General features: G+C 43.6%; 1 long non-coding RNA gene across 1 annotated transcript in view; it reads left to right on the top strand.

The window, feature by feature from the left end:
* The window catches only part of LOC308467842, an 87,282-nt gene that overhangs the window by 13,953 nt on the left and 54,309 nt on the right, over window positions 1-19,020 (top strand). The window lies entirely within an intron of this gene.

The raw sequence follows: 19,020 nt of genomic DNA, 5'->3' as shown, positions 1-19,020 counted from the left end.
TAGTCAAAATGAGAGTACCCCAAACCTTTTTTTTTAATAGAAAAAAGCACTGGTTACAACATAAAAATTGCAATATAAAAACACAAAATGCATAATAAAGGTGAAAAACAACCCAGTAAAGCCCCCTCCCCAACACATTTCAAAACCTGAGACAGAAGCCTACAACCAAAATGGTGTGTGTGTGTGTGTGTGTGTGTAAGAGAAGGCAGGGAGTCTTTGCAGCATAGCCATAAAACAAATACGGGTGGCCTAACAGTTGCAGGCAGACCCGTATCATTTCACACACTACTTCGGCTGCAGGACATCATATCAACAAGGAAAGGAGCATTTGGTGTTGTTGCATCTCCTCGGGTATTTGTTGATTTGTCGCCACGAGGGGTTGTAGTTGTGGAGGTATAGTTTGAGGAGGTTTCTGGTTATTTGTACCCTAGGTGCCCACTCACACACAAAAACAAATCTCCCTGCAGCCAACCAAAGACCACCAACCACACCCTAGGTCACCCCCCAACCTCTCTCACCACCAAGGAAATGCAACAAGGGAATAGTAAGTGAACCCACACAAGTGATGCTAACACAAAACCCCACACATACAGGGGAAACTCGGGAAATTAGAATATCGTGGAAAAGTTCATTTATTTCAGTAATTCAACTTAAAAGGTGAAACGTCTACTTCTCAGAGGTCAATCTCTATTCTCTATTTGCAGTCCTTGTTTTGCTGATTTCATTTCATATTCTAATTTTCTGAGATTGTTAATTTGGGGTTTTCATCAGCTGTACGCCATAATATCACAATCATAACAAATAAAGGCTTGACATATCTCGCTTTGCATGTCATGAGTCTATCTCATATATTAGTTTCACCTTTTAAGTTGAATTACTGAAATAAATGAACTTTTCCACGGTATTCTAATTTTCTGAGTTTCCCCTGTACACTAAGTAGAAGAGAAGCATTGCCACCCGACCCCACCCTCCCCCTCTTCCCCCCTCTGTTCTTCCTAACCCAACACTGCATGCAACACTAATATCTCACAACAAATGAAACTGATCTGTAGAAAACACAACTGGAAAAAAGAGACAATGCACCGTTTTTTTGTAAACTAAGAAATCTTCAATCATTTGTTTGTTTATTTATTTATTATTTAAAACACCAACAAAGGAAAGGAGCAGGAAGGAGATATCCAAGATGATCGTGGCCTTGGAGAGAAAGCAGATGGAGGGAGAGCTTTGAATCAACTCATTTGAGAATGCTGGTGGGACCTTCTTCACTTCATGTTTACTCCGTTGCTGAAATTTGCAGGCAGCCGATGCTACAAGGACAAGTAGCCTGCAGGGCTGGGAAGCAGATTACACCAATTGTTGGAGGAGAACAACAGCATCTCTTACTATTACTCAGCATAGCAATATAGAGCTTCCAGGAACAGAGGCACTCTACCTCTGAAGCCAACAGCTAGAGGAGAAGCAGCAGGAGTGGGCTACTGCTTTTGAGTTTGGACTAGATGGGCTTTTCCTCTGATCCAGCAAAGCCACTTCCGCCTACAAAGGAGGTGGAGTTGCGGGCAACTGAGGGAATCCCCGGGCGCGTCAGCCCCTGGACAGCCAATCGCTGACAGAGTGACTCCAGGAGACATAGGTGTAAAAACCCAAACTAAAACGAAGACTTTATTACTAAACAATAAACACAAACTCTGGTGGGTGTTATTCCTGCAGGCAGGCCACAAAACTCAGCTTTTTTCCTTTATAGCAACGGTCAGCTGCAGCCAATTAATCCCAGAAACTTCTTCAAGGTATACACACGTTTCTGTGCCGAATGTCCCCTAACACACCTGCCCCACATATTGAAGGGTAGTCCGATAAAGGATTCCGGGGGGGGGGGGGGGCCCTGTCCGAAGCCTATGGAGGTGAGGGCCTAAGGCGGTGACGGGGGGGGGGGTTCCGAGTTGAAGTGCATCAGCAGGACTCCCCCTACTGGTGGTCAACCCTTCCCGGACTTAAAGCGGAAGGGCTGAAGCCGGATAGTCGGTTAGGACCAATGCCTAAGCCAATACCGCTCATCACCTGTAACCAATAAAGTTGTGGCCATATTTAGCCCATTAACCTTAAATAATTGTGTCATGTGTCTTTATTTCCACTTGGGGGGGGGGGGGCGGGAACTCGCCACGCAATAGGGCTCTTTTTGTTTTTTTATGCACCCACAGACCCCAAACGGCTCTCCGCAGGAACACAGTGATGCATCTCATGTATGTGGGTGGGGGGGAATCCAACACTCCCCCCACCCCCACCCCAGCAAAGGAAAGATAAGGGAAGCATTTCCAGCATTTAAAAGAGCCCTCAGCATAATGCTGTTAGGACAGCAGCCCTGCCTGGAGAGCGAAGGGGGCTGCTAGGAAGGTCATCAAAGCATCAAGGCATAGATGAGCCGAAGAATGCAATGAAAAGTCTCTTAGAGCCAGAGTGACTGACAGGAAGACTGACAGAACGCCTGTCTGTTGCAGTTGATGGCTGAAGAGTTGAGAAACGGAGAAGGGGTAGAGAGAGGGGGGTGTATAGTGGCTAGAATTCTGGACTAGGAGGACCTGGGAGATCCGAGTGCAAATCCCCACTCAGTCATGAAGTGCACTGTTTGATGTTGGGTCCAGTCACTCTCACCCTAGCCTGCCTAACAGGTTTGTTGTGAGGGGAAAAACAGGGGGAAAGGCAAGCCATCAGTGCCACCTTGAACTGCTTGGATGAAAAGTGGGCTATGAATGTAATAAAAAGCATCCCCAAATAATGCTCATGGAAGGTACCCTGGGGATCATCTAATCCAACCCCCTGCAATGCAGGAATATGCAGCTGTACCTTATGGGAATCAGACCTGCAACCTTGGTGCTATCTGCAGCTCCCTCTAACCAGCTGAGCTGCAATGAGATTTGAGGGAGAATGGGAAGGCGGGGAAAGGGAGGGGGGTGGGAAGAGAAGTTAAGCTGTTCAGGAAGGGGTTAAATTCCATGGGGATGCTGGCCGTGTGGGGGACCCCAAGCCAGAAGATTAAAAAAAAGAAGCAGAAGAAATCCTACTTACAGATTCATGATGATGGCCATCTCTTCAGGAGAAATCCGCTCCTGTTTAAACTCAACTGCTTTAAAATGCTCACACAACACTAACTCTGAACCTTGCCTCTAAACCTATTGCTACTCCTCTCTGTCTAAAATAGACAGGAAAATATGTGCACAAAATATACAAATGAAAATGAAATGATAAAGTGAAAGCAAAGCAAAGCAAAGTCTACACCTATCTCCCCTGTTGGTCCCTCGCTTGCTTGCTTGCTTCTCCGTCCCAGTTCTGTCTCAGCCAACTCCTCCCAACTATCCCTCGATGGGGATGTGTAGCTTCTGTCTTTTCTACAAGCAGCACGAGATGTCACAAAGATGGGCAGGACACTGTTTCCTTGACAACCCATCCAGCTTGACCCTGAACTAATCTCCCCCCTCTTTCGTTGCCATGTTTCCTCCCTAACCTTGGGACACCTGCTGTTTGCAGCTTTACGAATCACTTTTTATCACAAACAGGTTCGTCCATTTTCTGGCAACGTTTCTCAAGAGAGGCCACCCAAGCAATTCACCACCCACAATTTGCGGACACCGCTATGCCATCATATTGGCATCAGGTGTTTTCCAGGCCAGTGAATGTCAGCAACCCCTTCTTCTAAAGCTGCTTCCCCAGTTTCATCCAAAATAGAAAGAAATGCCATTTGGTAGCCCATTGAGAAGCTTTGGGAAGTAATGAAATACATTTCTGAAAGTTTTTTATGGATGCACAAGGTCACCACATCTTTGCTTAAGGTGAATGGAAAGGAACATTTCCCCAGGCGGCACACCACTGTCCCCGAATCTCGTCCGCTGCTTGGTCATTTCAACAGATTGTGTGTCTTAGTAAGAGTTTGTACATTTCAGAAAGCTTTCCCTTGCCTACAAATGAAGTGCATGATTTTTCAAAAACTTTTACTTCTGGTGTGGTAAAAAATTGCAGAATCTGGCTATCATTTAAAGCAGTGTAAGATGCTGGTTTACGTTTCCCCTCACATTTGGTGACTAGGTAGGGATATGCAGTTTTGTGTTTTGTTTTTTGAAGAGTTCCTAAGGAGTCCTGCTGCTTCCGAGTTTTATTTTGGGGGTTGTTGTTTTTGTTTACAAAAAGGTAATCCAGTTGTAACCTTTTTCTAGGTACAATTCTGTACATTCTGGTACTACCTGTTCACTCATGGTCCCTCCAAATCCCTTTGTTTCTTTTAGCAATGTGTCCTTGTGTATCTGCATAAGCTTTTCAAAGCCTGCTACCTTTGCTTACAGAATTTCTCCTTGGTCTGACTCTGTGGAAGGCACCATGCTATTCCCCTTTAAATTAGCCATTTCGACAGAAAACATGAGAACTGGAATTTTGCTCTTGAATGGATTTTTGGATCGCCTGCACGCCAATCACATACTTCTCCCACTGGGCCAGCACCCTTCCTCAGTGACTGAGCTCTCATTGCACACAGCCATCCAGCAAGCAAAAAAAATGTTCTTGTTAGAAGGGCAGAGTGGGGAGCAAGAGATTCAGGGACCGGTTTTAGACCCACAGTGCTCGGGTTTATTCTGTTGCCTGCTTGACATTGTGCCTCCTTCCCCCCTACCTTTTATTCCTATGAATGTTTCACAATGTCGCTGCTTGGGATTCTGGATAATCTATGGTGGTTTTCTTTTCAGTTTTTTAAATTAATTTTCCAAAAAAAAATTAAGACAAACAAACAAACAAACATCCTAATTGCAATTAAACCAATCTTGATAACATTGTTAAGTGACTTCCTCAAATCCCCCTGGTTGAATTGCATTGTATTTCATTTTAACAGTTTTCCAAAATCAATCTTCTAAAAATAAATAAATAACTTGATCACTTCACATCTTTCATTCTTTCTAATCTAGCTTGAAACATCTTAATTCCTATCCTTACATATTTAAATCCTAAGCCTATCTCGTATTTGCAAGCTTTTCCAATTAGGTTATCTTGACATATTTAGCTAAATAATCTTTGAATTTTGTCCATTCTTCCTGGTACTCCTCCTCCTTCTGGTCGCGGACTCTTCCCGTCAGGTCGGCTAGCCCCGGGATGTGACTAGATGCTTGTAATGTATGCCAGGCAATCTGGCACAAGTGGGTAGGGTTGCCATCCGCCCGGAATTGCCGGAATTTGGCCGTTGGAAACAAGTGTCCATGCGGGAAACGCTTGAATGTCCAGGAAAATCCAAACATATAGCAATTCTACACGTGGGGAGTAGGGACGCAAGCTCAAATCAGAATAAAGCAAAGGCTGGGAAAGTTCAAACAGAACCAACCCCCCCCCCCCCACACACACACACTATTCCTCAAGATTTGTGTTTAAGACACAGGATCATAGAATTGTGGAGTTGGATGGGACACCGAGGACCATCTAGTTCCCTTATTCCCAATCAGGGGTCCGTGGCCCCATCCCTTGCCTCCCTCCAACTAATTTTCTCTCATTTTGGCATGGCAATAGCATACATTTTATGGGCGGTCTTGTTGTTTTTAGTATACCTAAAATCCTTTGCTTATTACCCCACATTTTGTTCAAAAAATTGCTTTGCAGAGGTAACTACCATAGAGTTATCAAATTTTTCAAAAGTAGGGGGTCTGCGGCTTGGCTTTTGAAAAATAAGGGGTCCTCAGTAATCAGCCAATTAGGAACCACTGATCTAGTTCCATCCCCTACAATGCAGGAATAATGCAGTTGGCCTATACAGGGATCAAACTTATGACCTTGGCATTATCAGCACCCCGCTCTGAACATCTGCGTCACCTTCAGAGTTGTTGTTGTGGGAGCTGTAGTTCACCAAAGTAAATATTGAAAGGATCCTCTTTTCACATCAAGGACAGACCATGCCAAACATCTACCTTATGCACAAAATTGACTCCCCAAGCTCTTCTTGTGTTTTAAGACGCTGGGATGTGGGGAGCCGGAAATTCCACTGGGTGGGCAGAAGCCCCTTTTGTGACTCAATAGAGCTCTGTCTTCAACCCCAATTTTAGTTTGGAAAACTCCTCCCTTTTCCTTTAACACACTCCCCTCCCTCCACTTTCCTTCATTCCACTCTTTTCCATATCGAAAGCAATTTCTAATGTCCACTGCCAGGACCAGCTGAGGATGTTTTTGCTTGAGGCAGAAACACCCTGAGCCCTGCCTCTGCTTCTCCTTTAGGAAAGGAGGCTGGAGAGGAGCAGGTTGTGTTGGCGAAACCCTCACAAGGGTGTCCAGGCACTCAGTTATCTCCTGCAGCTCTTCCTGCATGCCCGGGGTCTGGAAGAGGTCCTCCTGAAGCAGAGTATCACCCATGCGTTAGGAAGGGATGAGGTAAATCCTGGATAGCATGAAGAACAATCCAGCCCTGGGGTGCATAATGTGAGGTCGAGGAATGCCACAATGGAGAGAAGCCCATCACCAAGAGAGCTGGCACAAGGGCTGAGAATTGTATCCCGCCTGCTTTCCACAGTAGCATTCCTACTACCCTTCTCATGATTTGGGGCAATGGGAGAGTGAAATCATTCCCCGCGTCTTCTAGTGACGAGTCTCAGAGAGCCGCTTTGCTAGGGATAGACAGACAATGGTTGGGAACACTTGGGTTCTTCTGAGCCGCTCTAAGGAATAGCATATGCTGGATGTCCCACCCGCTGCCGCTCCACCAAGGTGCCACTATATTCACAGCAGGAGTTTGTAAGAGCGAGTCGGTAGCTAAGATATAAATCAATTGTGGCGTTTGGAACCTGCACACCCCAAAACTGGTACTGGATTCCAGCCCACACCCATGCTTTCAATGGTACAGTCCCCCTCAGCTCACCTGGTGGCAGGCATTCTTGAAGAGGTGGACCACCAAAAGCCAGATCTCTCTGGCCGCTCAGTGGAGTCATCACCATCCTGGGGTACGATATCCAGAAACTGCTTCTCCTGGAGGTCCAATGACAAGCGGGACTGGCATGAGAGCCTGACAGAATGTGTGCCTGTATGCATTCTTTCCTTGCTCCAGCTGGGTGGACAAGTCTTGCCCTCTGAGGCCACAACTAGGGCTGGGCGATAGCTGGCTTTCAACACAGTGATATAGCACTAGCTAAACACTGCAATACACCAATATATCGCGATGTCTGAAATAAGATGGAGCTATGTAGAGGCATTGGCTGGCTTCACGGTTCCCCCCGCATTGTGATTTTTGCTGCTCCCTGCCGGAGGGCAGGGGAAAGCTGAACCGGCAGAGTCCACAGGGGCTGCAGGAATCTTGAGAAGCATTGTCTGGCTTCACAGTTTCCCCCCACATGGTGTTTTTTGCATAGTACACACACACATCATGATTCGCAATATATTGCCAGGTCAGAAATTATGAAACCAGTCTCACTATCTAGACTTCAAGCTGATTTCAAAATATATCTATATTGACATATTGCCCGGCCCTAGCCACAGCAAGCATCTCAAGTGGGAAAACAAAAAACAAATTGCTCGCACCCCAAATCCAAGCTCCCCCTCCCCCTATTAATATGCAGCTCGTAATCCTCCCACTCCGGATGTGCAGTTCACCCCAAAGCTTACTGAATACGCAGCTGTGGACATGAGGTTTGGCTAACATTTTATTTAAATTGCTGGAACCTGCCCTGGGACCTTAGGGTGAAGGGCAGGAAATAAGGAACAAAAACAGCAACAGAACATGGATGGGCCTTCATAGGTTGATGGGCTGCAGCCCCAGCCAGCATGATGAGATGATGGGGTCACATGTTCACCACCCCTTGTCTAGAGCACGTTGCAGAGGCAGTGGTGGAAACTGAGCAACAGCTGGAGCCCCAGCCCATGACTTTGTCTGGGCAATGCAGCACACAGCAGCTGGTGAACCATGCCTCCTGCCTCCTTCCCATCTTCCTCTCCAGAAATGTTCAGGGTGGTTAGTTCTATCTCAAGCTACCACATTCAAGAGAAAGAGAAAGAGAGGAGGGGGGAGCAAGAGAGCTTTAGGAGCACAGCAATGGCAAGCAGCCCATCACTAAAAGGAGCTGGCAAGGATGGAGAATTTGACCCCCTCATCCCCAGGGCAGCTGTTGATTAGGACCCAGTTCATCCCCCCCCCCAATACTCCCCGCCCCTGTCTTGAGAGAGAGAGAGAGAGAGTGTGTGTATTGGTGTGGGGAATGACACATACTGTATCAGAGTGTTAGTGCAAGAGTAGCTGGTGCATGCTAAAGAACACAGGAGCCTTGCTGGGTTAGATCAGCATTTTGTTCCCACAATGGCCAACCACATGCCCTTGGGAGTCCATAGGGACACGGGGACAATAGCACTCTGTCTATCATGTTCCCCAGAAACTGGCAATCAAAAGCATGTGGTTTCTGATAATAATGGCAAGAAATAGCCTTGACCGGTAGCCACTGATAAACATATCCTCCATGGTTCTAAATGTCTACAGCTGTCCAAATTGACAGTCACCACTGTCTCCTTGTGGCTAGGATAATACACCCAAGTAGATATGATTTCGAGAGGAGTGACATTTCCCTGAGCCACCCCAAAGCAGCCACTACTGCTTCCCAAATGCCAGTGCTCAGGTGGTAAGAGTAAGCCAGAGTGGTATAGCCTGTGCAGCAGTTGCTGAGCACAGAGACAAGGAGAAAACTGGCTCTTGGGGCCAGAGGGGGCTGGCGCCTGCATCATGAGACTGGGCTTTCTGCCTCCCGTGCTGCCAATCGCAAGCGGACCCAGAGTCAAGCAGCGCAAAATCAGTGACAAGCAGTGATGGCAAATTCTGGTTTCGTCTCCATTCTCCTCTGCCGAGTTCTACAAGGGCCACGTTGAGACTAGGGAAGAGACCAAAGCAGAGAGCTAGAGCCACCACCTGGACTGGATTTGAGTCAGAAGGCAGGCAGGTGCGGGTTGCCTGAGAGGAAAGTCATGTTGGTGGGGTAGTGCCTGGTTTGCCCTAAGGGACCAGCTGCCACTGCATGGAGCAGCTGCTGATCGTTGACAAGGGCAACTCCATTTATGTGCCTTCGGGGCACATGCACACTGGAAGGGGCACTTGAAGGGGCAAAAATGTCCCCCCCAAGAGCACAAAAGCGGCAAAGCGGCATGGAAACAGCATCTCGACTCCCTCCCAGGAGCTTTGGCACCGACCTTTCAGGCCTGTGGAGAGTTGGAGCAAGGAGTTTTGCAGGGAGGCTGGCAAGTGCTGCTGGTTTTCAAAAGGCCTTTCAAAAGGGTTTCCGGAAGTTTAGAGGGTGTTTGCAGGCTTTTCCAATGCTGTCCCCAATATACGCAATTTCATTTAAACGCACGGTACCTCGGAACGCAACCCCCGTGTAAACGGGGCGTTGCCTGTACCTGATTTGAGCCCGCTACAAGAACATCTAGAGGATAGCAAACCAACTGTTACCTTTTCTAGGAAGTTGTCTTCTCCCCGAGATCAGAGGAGGAAGGCAAGAGCAAAAGACAACCAAGGGTGTTAATGGCACAGGCCCTGAGAAGAGAAAGAAACAGCCCGTTGGCTGAACAGTATCTGGGCAGATGGCAGGGAAATGCACACGGTTCAGTGGCCCTGCGAAAGGGCAGGTGGGAGGACCAGAACCTGGGATGACTCAGTCAAGGCAAACAAAGGGCATGAACAGCACACAGGAAGCGGGTGCACAGCTACAGAAGCTGAATGCAGCGGAGGACCCCCAGCCCCCACATTGCTGAGTGGAAGAGCAGCTGTTTTTCAAGCAGGCAAGCAGAGTAGGAAGGGTAGACATTCAGCACATGAACCTGCCAGGGAAATCAACCCCTTTCCCTACCAGGTCAATAAGTCTGGTGACGGGAACTTTGCCAATCGGGCTGCCTCATCCAGCACAAGGCTTCCAAGGAGGTCCTGAAGCAGCTTGGTAGGTAGCTCCCACTGATGGTGAGGAAATAGTCCTTGCCACGGTCAAGGTGAAGGACAAAGATAGCCTCAATCTTCTCTTCCTTGCTGACGTACACATCCAGGGAAATGTCCACCGTCTCACCTAAAACGGGAGGAGGTCAGGTAGATACACTCTTTGGCACAGCCAAGTTGGCTTGTCTGTAAATTAAAAGTTAAGACGGTGAATAATTGAACAGAAGGACACAATAGGAGCTTGCTGGATCAGGCCAATGGCCCATCTAGTACAGCCTCCTGTTCTCACAGGTGTATCGGGAAAACCTTAACTTCAAGAATTAGGAAAAGAAGCGACTCAGTTCCCACCCCCACCCCACTTTCCTCTCTAGTCCTCCAAAGCAGCAGCTGCACAGAAGATGGTGACAGGATACTGGGGGGTGAGAGAAAGTGACCCTAACAAAAGAATATAAAAAGGGAAAGCATTTATTTGTCTCCTAAAGGATTTTTGCGCCCCAATGTAACTTTCTTTTTTAGTTTACATTTCATTGAGTTTTTAAAAGTTTGGCTAGTTCTATATGTTCCCCAAGATATTTTTGTGCCTCCACAACATAAAAATACGCATATTTTTTTTAAGAAGTAATTTTTGGACCCACTGCTCTCACTGGTTCCCTGCGATGCCAAAAGGTTTTTTGGGACCCTCCAGCATTGTTTTGCTTCAATTCATTTGTGTGTGTGTGTGTGTTTAAAGCTGGTCACACACACTTTTACACTTTGGGCTCAGCTGCTTTGACGTGTGGCCCTTGGAGGCTTGAGCATGGGGCAATGCAGCCCACAAATGTTTTTTTTTTTTTTTTTATAAGATATTTATTGAGATTTTCAAAATATTACAAAATAAAAATAAAAAAAGAAGAAAATACAAAATAAAAATGGTTAAAAACAACTCAATCTTTCCATTACTTATTTTTCATTAGCTTGTTTCCCGGACCTCCTCACGCCTCCCTTTTTTGTATTCCAGTTCGGTTTGTTGGTTCAGCAAATCCTTACCCTCTTTGTTTATCCTAGTCTTTAATCTTAAAATATTGTAACGTTAAATTTTTACCTATTAATAATCCATTTTTCATACTCCCTTATAGTATTACAGCTGAAAACCACTTAATTTCTATCCAACATCATCCTAACATTCATTAATTTTACAATATTTCTGTAGATAGTCTTTGAATTTCTTCCAATCTTCTTCCACCGACTCTTCTCCCTGGTCTCGGATTCTGCCAGTCATTTCCGCCAGTTCCATATAGTCCATCACCTTCATCTGCCATTCTTCCAGAGTGGGTAGATCTTGTGTCTTCCAATACTTTGCAATGAGTATTCTTGCTGCTGTTGTGGCATACATAAAAAAAGTTCTATCCTTCTTTGGCACCAATTGGCCGACTATGCCCAGGAGAAAGGCCTCTGGTTTCTCCAAGAAGGTATATTTAAATACCTTTTTCTTTTTCTTTTTTTTTTTTTAAATGATATTTATTCAAAGTTTCATCAATACATAAAAAATCCCCAACCCTAACCCAAAAAAGAAAAAAAGAAAAAAAATAATAAAATAAGAAAAAAAGAGAAGAAAAAATACAAATCTCAAATTTCGACTTTTCATTTGCTTGATTCTTGAACCTCCTCACACCTCCCTTTTTGTATTCTAGTTTAATTCGTTATTTCAGCAAATTCTTCCCATATTTCTCAATTTTAATTTATAATTAATCTTCACAATCTATCTTATTTGTTAATCGACATAACCTTTCCCTCTTTTAATATAATCTGTTATTCAATTTACCTTAATCTTTAACCTTATCTTATCTTAAAAATCTTAAAATTTCGAAATCTCATCACATTCATACATTTCTCCTTAAAATCATTTCTACTAAAGCCAATTTGGTTCCTTTCCAGCATATTCCCTCAAATTTCATTGATATTAGACAAATTTCATTAATGTTAGACTAATTCCAAAATTATCATAAAAATTTCTATGATTTTCATCCAACGTCCCATCTTCCTGGTTTCAGTCATATCACTCCTTTCTGTCCGTTACATAGTCCATCAATCTGGTGTTCTGATGTCCGAGGCCCTTAAATCACTTCTAGGCCCCTTCTGCAAATTTTTTTGTTCTTGTTTGTGTTTACGCAGTTCTTTGTCTATTGTTGGTTTCTGGGGGAGTGGGACTCCGGAGGGTTCCATCCAGTGATAATTTCCATTTTCCTTCATTATATTGTCCCCTTCCCCCCAGTCCCACTCCCAATCTTCGTCTTTGTAGTCCAAAAAGTATGTATCCAGAAGATAGTTATTCACCTGTTTTACAGTCACACTGGAGTTAAAAGCTTCCTTAACTTCAAATGCTTCCCAGCACTCTCCAAAGTCCATCTTCCAACGCAGTAGCTTTTGTTCCTGGAAAACTTTGGGTCTTTCCATTTGTGTTGTGTAATAGATAGCTACTGCCTCTTCCTCCTCCATCTGCCCTTGGACTTGCTTTATCAAGCCAGGTTCATCCTTATTCCCTGTTAAATCATATTGGCTGGCCACAGCACTCATAAAATCCAGTTTTTCATTCATCAGACTCACTTTCTCGTGCAGCTGCTCCAGCAAAACATTAGTCCTACCAAGGGCAGACACCAAACCTTCCTGCCAATACATTTCTATTCGAAAACAAGGTCAAACGGCAGTTCCCACGATCCAAATCTCACAAATGCAAGCTGCGACCGCAAACTGACAGGCTCCCTCTAGGGGACACAATTTCTGTTTGTATCCATTATTATTATTATTTTTTAAAAGAAAGTATCCAACAAAGAAAGTTACTTTCAATTTCAGGTCCTTTCAATTTCAAATACTTTGTTTCTTTAAAGAGCAAAAATGCAGAAGGTAGCGTTGAAGTTAATTTGTTTCTTCTTCTTCTTCTTTTTTTTAACTATCTGTCAAAAGTACTCCACTTTCAATCAATGAACGTCTCAAGCGATTTCTGTCCCGACACCCCGTCCCCAGGTTTGGGACGGTGGAAATTTAGATTCCTTTTCTCACTTCCTGCAGGATTAAGCTGTCAAATCCCCCCCCCCTTCTCCTGCTTCCAAGGGGGTTTTGTTGGTTATGGGTGCCGGAAATTTCCAACTTTAAAAGAACTTTTCAGGCTATTAGGTTGCAAGATCTTTGCTTCAAGCTGTATACAAGGACGGGAGGCGGACTTCCTGTTTACACCTTCCCGCTTCGTGCCTAATTTCATAAATTTAAAAGTTCCTTAGTCCAATTCTCCGTTTTTACTCACGGGTACTTGATTTAGAGTCCAAATGTCATCAGGAAAAAGTCAGCGCTCTCCGGCGATGGCTGCGCGGCTTCCCTCCATGGAAATAGCAATCAGTTCGCAGCACTGCGCTGCTCCACCCGCTTCACTCCGGAGCCCCGAAAATGGGTTTCCTCGTGAGTAGGGGAGGCGCTTTGGTGCTCTGCCGAACCCCACGTTCCCAGGCTTCTCCCGCCTGGGATTTCTAGTGGGCCCCCACCTTCGCCGCGGCGGGAAGCCCCAGTTTCCACAGAGACCGTTCCTCCAGTCGGAGGAACTCCGCCATTCACCGATGGCGCTGACCCGGAAGTCCTTATTTAAATACCTTTTTCAATTCATTATAGATCATCTCCCAGAAAGCCTTAATCCTTGGGCACGTCCACCAAAGGTGAAAGAATGTACCTTCAGTTTCTTTACATTTCCAACATTTATTATCGGGCAAATGACAGATTTTTGCAAGCTTGACTGGGGTCATGTACCACCTGCATATCATTTTCATAATATTCTCTCTTAAGGCATTGCATGCCGTAAACTTCATACCTGTGGTCCATAACTGTTCCCAGTCAGCCATCATTATGTTATGTCCAACATCTTGTGCCCATTTAATCATAGCAGATTTCACCGTTTCATCCTGAGTATTCCATTTCAACAGCAAGTTATACATCTTTGACAAAATCTTAGTTTTGGGTTCTAACAGTTCTGTTTCTAGTTTTGATTTTTCCACCTGGAAACCAATTTTCTTGTCCGAATTATATGCCTCCATTATCCGATAATAATGAAGCCAATCTCGCACTTTGTTTTTTAGTTTCTCAAAACTATGCAATTTCAGTCTATCTCCCTCTTGTTCCAGAATTTCCCAATATTTCGGCCACTTGGCCTCCATATTGAGCTTTTTCTGTGCTTTTGCTTCCATCGGTGACAACCACCTTGGGGTTTTGTTTTCCAATAAATCATTATATCTTATCGAGACATTAAACAATGCTTTCCTGACAATATGATTCTTAAATGCTTTATGTGCTTTGACCTTATCATACCACAGATATGCACGCCATCCAAATACGTTGTTAAAACCTTCTAAATCCAAAATGTCTGTATTTTCAAGAAGCAGCCATTCTTTCAACCAGCAGAAAGTTGCTGATTCATAATAAAGTTTAAAGTCTGGCAGGGCAAATCCACCCCTTTCCTTTGCATCAGTTAATATCTTAAATTTTATTCTGGGCTTCTTGCCCTGCCAGACAAATCTAGAAATGTCTCTCTGCCACTTCTTGAAGCAATCCATTTTGTCCACAATTTGCAATGTTTGAAACAAAAACAACATTCTAGGCAATACATTCATTTTTATCGCAGCAATACGACCCAGCAGTGAAAGCTTCAAATTTGACCAAATTTCTAAATCTTTTTTCACTTCAGCCCAGCATTTTTCATAGTTGTCTTTAAATAGATTCCCATTTTTAGCTGTCATGTTAATCCCCAGGTATTTCACTTTCTTAACCACTGTTAAACCTGTCTCATTCTGAAACCCCTCTCTCTCTCTCAGTGTTAAATTTTTCTCTAAAACCTTGGTTTTTAACTTATCCAGTTTAAATCCTGCAACCTGACCAAATTCTTGAATCAGTTCTAAAACCCTTTTGGTACTAGATTCTGGCTCCTGTAACGTCAGTACTAAGTCATCTGCAAATGCTCTCAATTTGTACTGTTTGGCTCCGACTTGTATACCTTTAACTAACTGGTCCCTTCTAATCATATTCAGCAAAACCTCCAGGACCGATATAAAAAGCAATGGGGAAATTGGGCAACCTTGTCGTGTCCCTTTTTCTATCTTAAATTCTTCCGCCACTACATTATTTACAATTAGTTTAGCCTTTTGTTCTGAATAAATTGCACTTGTACCGTTTTCAAAGCCTTGGCCTACCCCCATCCCCTGTAGGTTCTTCTTCATAAAACTCCAAGAGATATTATCAAAAGCTTTCTCCGTGTCCACAAATATCAAAACTGCTTTAGTATTTATGTTCACTTCTAGTTTTTCCAAAATATCAATTGTATTCCTCAAATTGTCAGACAAGTGTCTTCCCGGGAGAAAGCCCGCTTGGTCTTTATGAATCTCTTCCATCAACACTTTTTTCAATCTCTTGGCCAAAATGTCTGCAAAAATTTTGTAATCCACATTAAGTAATGATATGGGGCGGTAGTTCTTAAGCTGAGTCTTTTCAGTCTCTGTTTTCGGTATAAGTGTAATATACGCTTCTTTCCACGACTCTGGTGCCCTTTTCCCTTCCAATATTTCATTGCAGACTTCCTTTAAAGGTTGTACTAACCACTCTTTCAAGGATCTATAGTATCTAGAAGTCAGCCCATCCGGTCCTGGAGATTTGCCCAATTGCATATTTTGAATGGCACCTTCTACTTCCTGTTCAGATATTTTATATTTCAACATTAATTTACTTTCTTGAGAGATTTTTTGTAATCCATTTATCTTCAGAAATTTATCTATGTCCATTTCTTTCTGTGGCCCTTGTGTGTATAATTGTTTAAAGTACCTCTGGAAACAGTTTCTAGTCTCAATTGGGTTGTGTATGTTCTTTCCTTCCACTTCTAAATTTGTAATAATATTTAATTTTTGTCTTTTTTTCATTTGGCAAGCCAGCAATTTCCCTCATTTATTAGCTGATTCAAATGTTTTTTGTCTCATTTGTTTAATTTTCCATTCTATTTCCTGATTCATCATTTCCATATATTGTACTTGATATAACTTTATTTCTCTCAAAATCTCCTGCGACTTTGGTTTTGCTCTCAATTTCTTCTCACTTTCTTTTATTTTCTCCAAAATTTTATCTTTCTTCTCATTTTGGCTTCTCTTCTTTATTGCATTCTGTTGTATCAGGAACCCTCTCATGACCGCTTTGCTTGCATCCCAGATTACTCTTTTTTCAACATTAGTGTTCATATTTATTTCAAAATAGTCTCTCAAGGTTTTTTGGGCCTTTTTATACACTTCTTCATCTCTGAATAAGGTGTCATTCATCCTCCATCTGAAGGAGCCAGTTGATATTAGTTTCATCTCCATCCTTACAGCATTGTGGTCGGAGCAGGTTTTTGGACAAATTTCCACTTTCTTTATCTTTGGTGCCATTCCTCTAGTTACCCATATTTGGTCAATTCTAGTCCATGTCATCTTGGCTTCAGAAAAGAAGGTTCCCTCTCTTCCCAACGGATTCTTTGTTCTCCAAGTATCGACTAAGTCCAAGTTGTCTGTCAGCTCGAAAAATGTTTTCGGTAGTCTACCATCCTTGGTGACTACCTGTCTTTGTGCCTTATCCATATTTGTAGATACTACTCCATTCATATCCCCCATCAAGATCAGATTGTAATCCAAATAGTCCATTAAGGTCTCATGCAACTTTTGAAAGAATTCAGATTTCCCCTCATTCGGTGCATAAATTCCTACTATCAAAAATTTCTCTCCTTGAATTTGAATTTCAATTGCCACAAATCTTCCTTGATCGTCTTTAAAAATGAATTTCGGTGATAGTCTCTCCTTTGCATAAATCACTACTCCTCTTTTTTTAACTTTGTCAGATGAAATAAACTCCTGTCCCAATCTCTTGTTGATCAATACTTTCCTATGTAGCCTTATCACGTGTGTTTCCTGTAGGCAAATCAAGTCCAATTGTTCCTTTTTTAGTAAATGAAAAACACTTTTCCTTTTCCGAGGAGAGTTGAGGCCATTACAATTCCAACTTAATAGTTGCAGAGCCATGATGGGGTTACTTCTCTTTACCTCCAACTGCGCCAAGTGTTTGTTCTTGTTCTGTCGGTGGTGTCACTTTCTCTGAACCATGCAATCCAAAAGATAAGTTTGCTATATCTAGTATTCCTCTTTCCAGTGCTTTTGGCTCTTCTCCAGATTCCACTTCTTTCTGTAGGTCTTCTCCGTGGTCTTTCAAGAATCTATCTTTGTCATTGACTGATCTTATTTTTATCTTTCTTCCTTTATATTTAAAGGACAGGCCTTGAGGGAATTCCCACCTAAAGATGATTCTCTTCTCAGCAGGGCAACCAGATCTCCGTAATTAAGCCTTAAGTCCAAAAGATGTTTTGGAATGTCCTTAAATATCTCCACACTTGACTCATATATTTCCAGAGTCTTTTGGTAATGCAGATTCAAGATTTTGTCTCTCTCCTCTTTTGTTCGAAGGGTAATCAAACAGTCTCTCACCTTGTTCTTCCTTCCTCCTCTTCCAAGTCTAAATGCGCTCACTATCTTAAATTCTTCCTTCCCCAAATCCTGTTGCCAGAAGTCTGCAAATTCCTGCGTAAGAAAGTCAGTCAAGTTATCTTTCTCAAGTTCTGGTACAGCCCTGATTCTCAAATTTCTTTGTTTCGCCTTCAATTCAATCATAGACAACGTCAAACCGTGGTCCTCGAGTTGCCTATATATCGGTGGTATCTTCTCTTGAGTAGCAGTTGCTATGTCTTTTGCTTCTTCGGCTGTCTTTCGGGTCAAAGCAGATTCCTGTAACAATTTCTCAATAGTCTCTGTATTGGTATTCACCTTCTGTCCCAAATTATTAATACTTGTAGTATTTTGGTCAATTTTAACTGATGCTTCGGCTACTTGTTTATTTGTTTCAGCTACTTGTTTAGTTAAATTTTCCAAAGATTCATTAATTTTTCCTAGTGCCAGGGCCAAAATGTCTTCAGACGACATTACTTTTGGTTTAACTTCTGGGGGTGCAGCCCCTGATAATCCAGATGGTCCAGAAGGACCAGATGTTGAAGCTCTTCGCTGCGACGCAGTATCTGTCCGATAGGGTCTGCCAGACCTAGTAGTTTCTTCCTGAATCAACTCTAACTTTCCTCTTCCATCTGCCATAACACTCTCATAGAAGTCCAAGGTCAATCCCACGGCTAGAATTTGTTTTGAAATGGAAAATTCCCCTAGCCCAGTTGTTATTGTAGCAATGTCAAACCTCCTCTAGGGGGACACAGTAACAGTCAAAGCTTGCAACTTTTTTTAAAAAAGTAGTCCTTATAAATCCCCCAATTCACAAGAAAACAACAGTTTCAATTGCACTTAATCAGTTACTTTAAAGCCAGGAGAAGTCCAGAAACACTGTTTCTCTCTTGCAGAGTTAGCTGTCAAAAGTACTCTGTTTACCGATAGTGCTTTTCACAGAGCGGCATTCCTTGTCTCAGGGCAGTCCGTTCCCAGGTTCTAAGCGGTGGATTTTAGCTTCCTTTCCCTCTTTTTTTTTTTTTTTGCAGATAAATACAGTTCAAACCTTTCCCCCCTCCTCTCCTGCAATCCGGAGGGGAGATCGCTTTTCTGATGTTAGGATTTAAGTCTTTTTTCAAACGTCTTTCAAAGTTTCCGCTTACAGTCTCTTTCCTTTGATCTGTTTACAAGAAAGGAAGGCGGACTTCCTGTTTATACCTTCCCGCTTCGGTGCCGAATTAAGTTATTTTCCCCTTTAAATCCAATTTTATCCTACTCACGGGTAGTTGCTTTCGAAGTCAAATTGTCCCAGGAAAAAGTCAGCGCTCTCCGATAACAGCTGTGCGGCTTCACTCCGCGGAAGAAGCAGTCGACTCTCAGCACCGCGCCGCTCACCCCGTCTCGCTCCGGAGCCCATAAAAGGGTCCCTTCGCAGTTTGGGGGGGCGCAAAAGGTGCCCGCCAAGTCCCCACGTTCACAGGCTTCACCCGCCTGTGATTTTTGAAGGGTCCCCACTTCGCCGCAGGGGTCAGACCCGATCCCACCGAGCTGGTCCCTCAGAAACTCAGAGGGAATCCGCCATTACCGATGGCACCAACCCGG

The sequence above is a fragment of the Podarcis pityusensis genome (assembly GCF_964106645.2).
Source record: "Podarcis pityusensis genome assembly, chromosome: W".
Lineage (NCBI taxonomy): Eukaryota > Metazoa > Chordata > Lepidosauria > Squamata > Lacertidae > Podarcis > Podarcis pityusensis.
The sequence above is the reverse complement of the archived record's forward strand: the minus strand, read 5'-3'. Positions and strand labels throughout refer to the sequence as shown.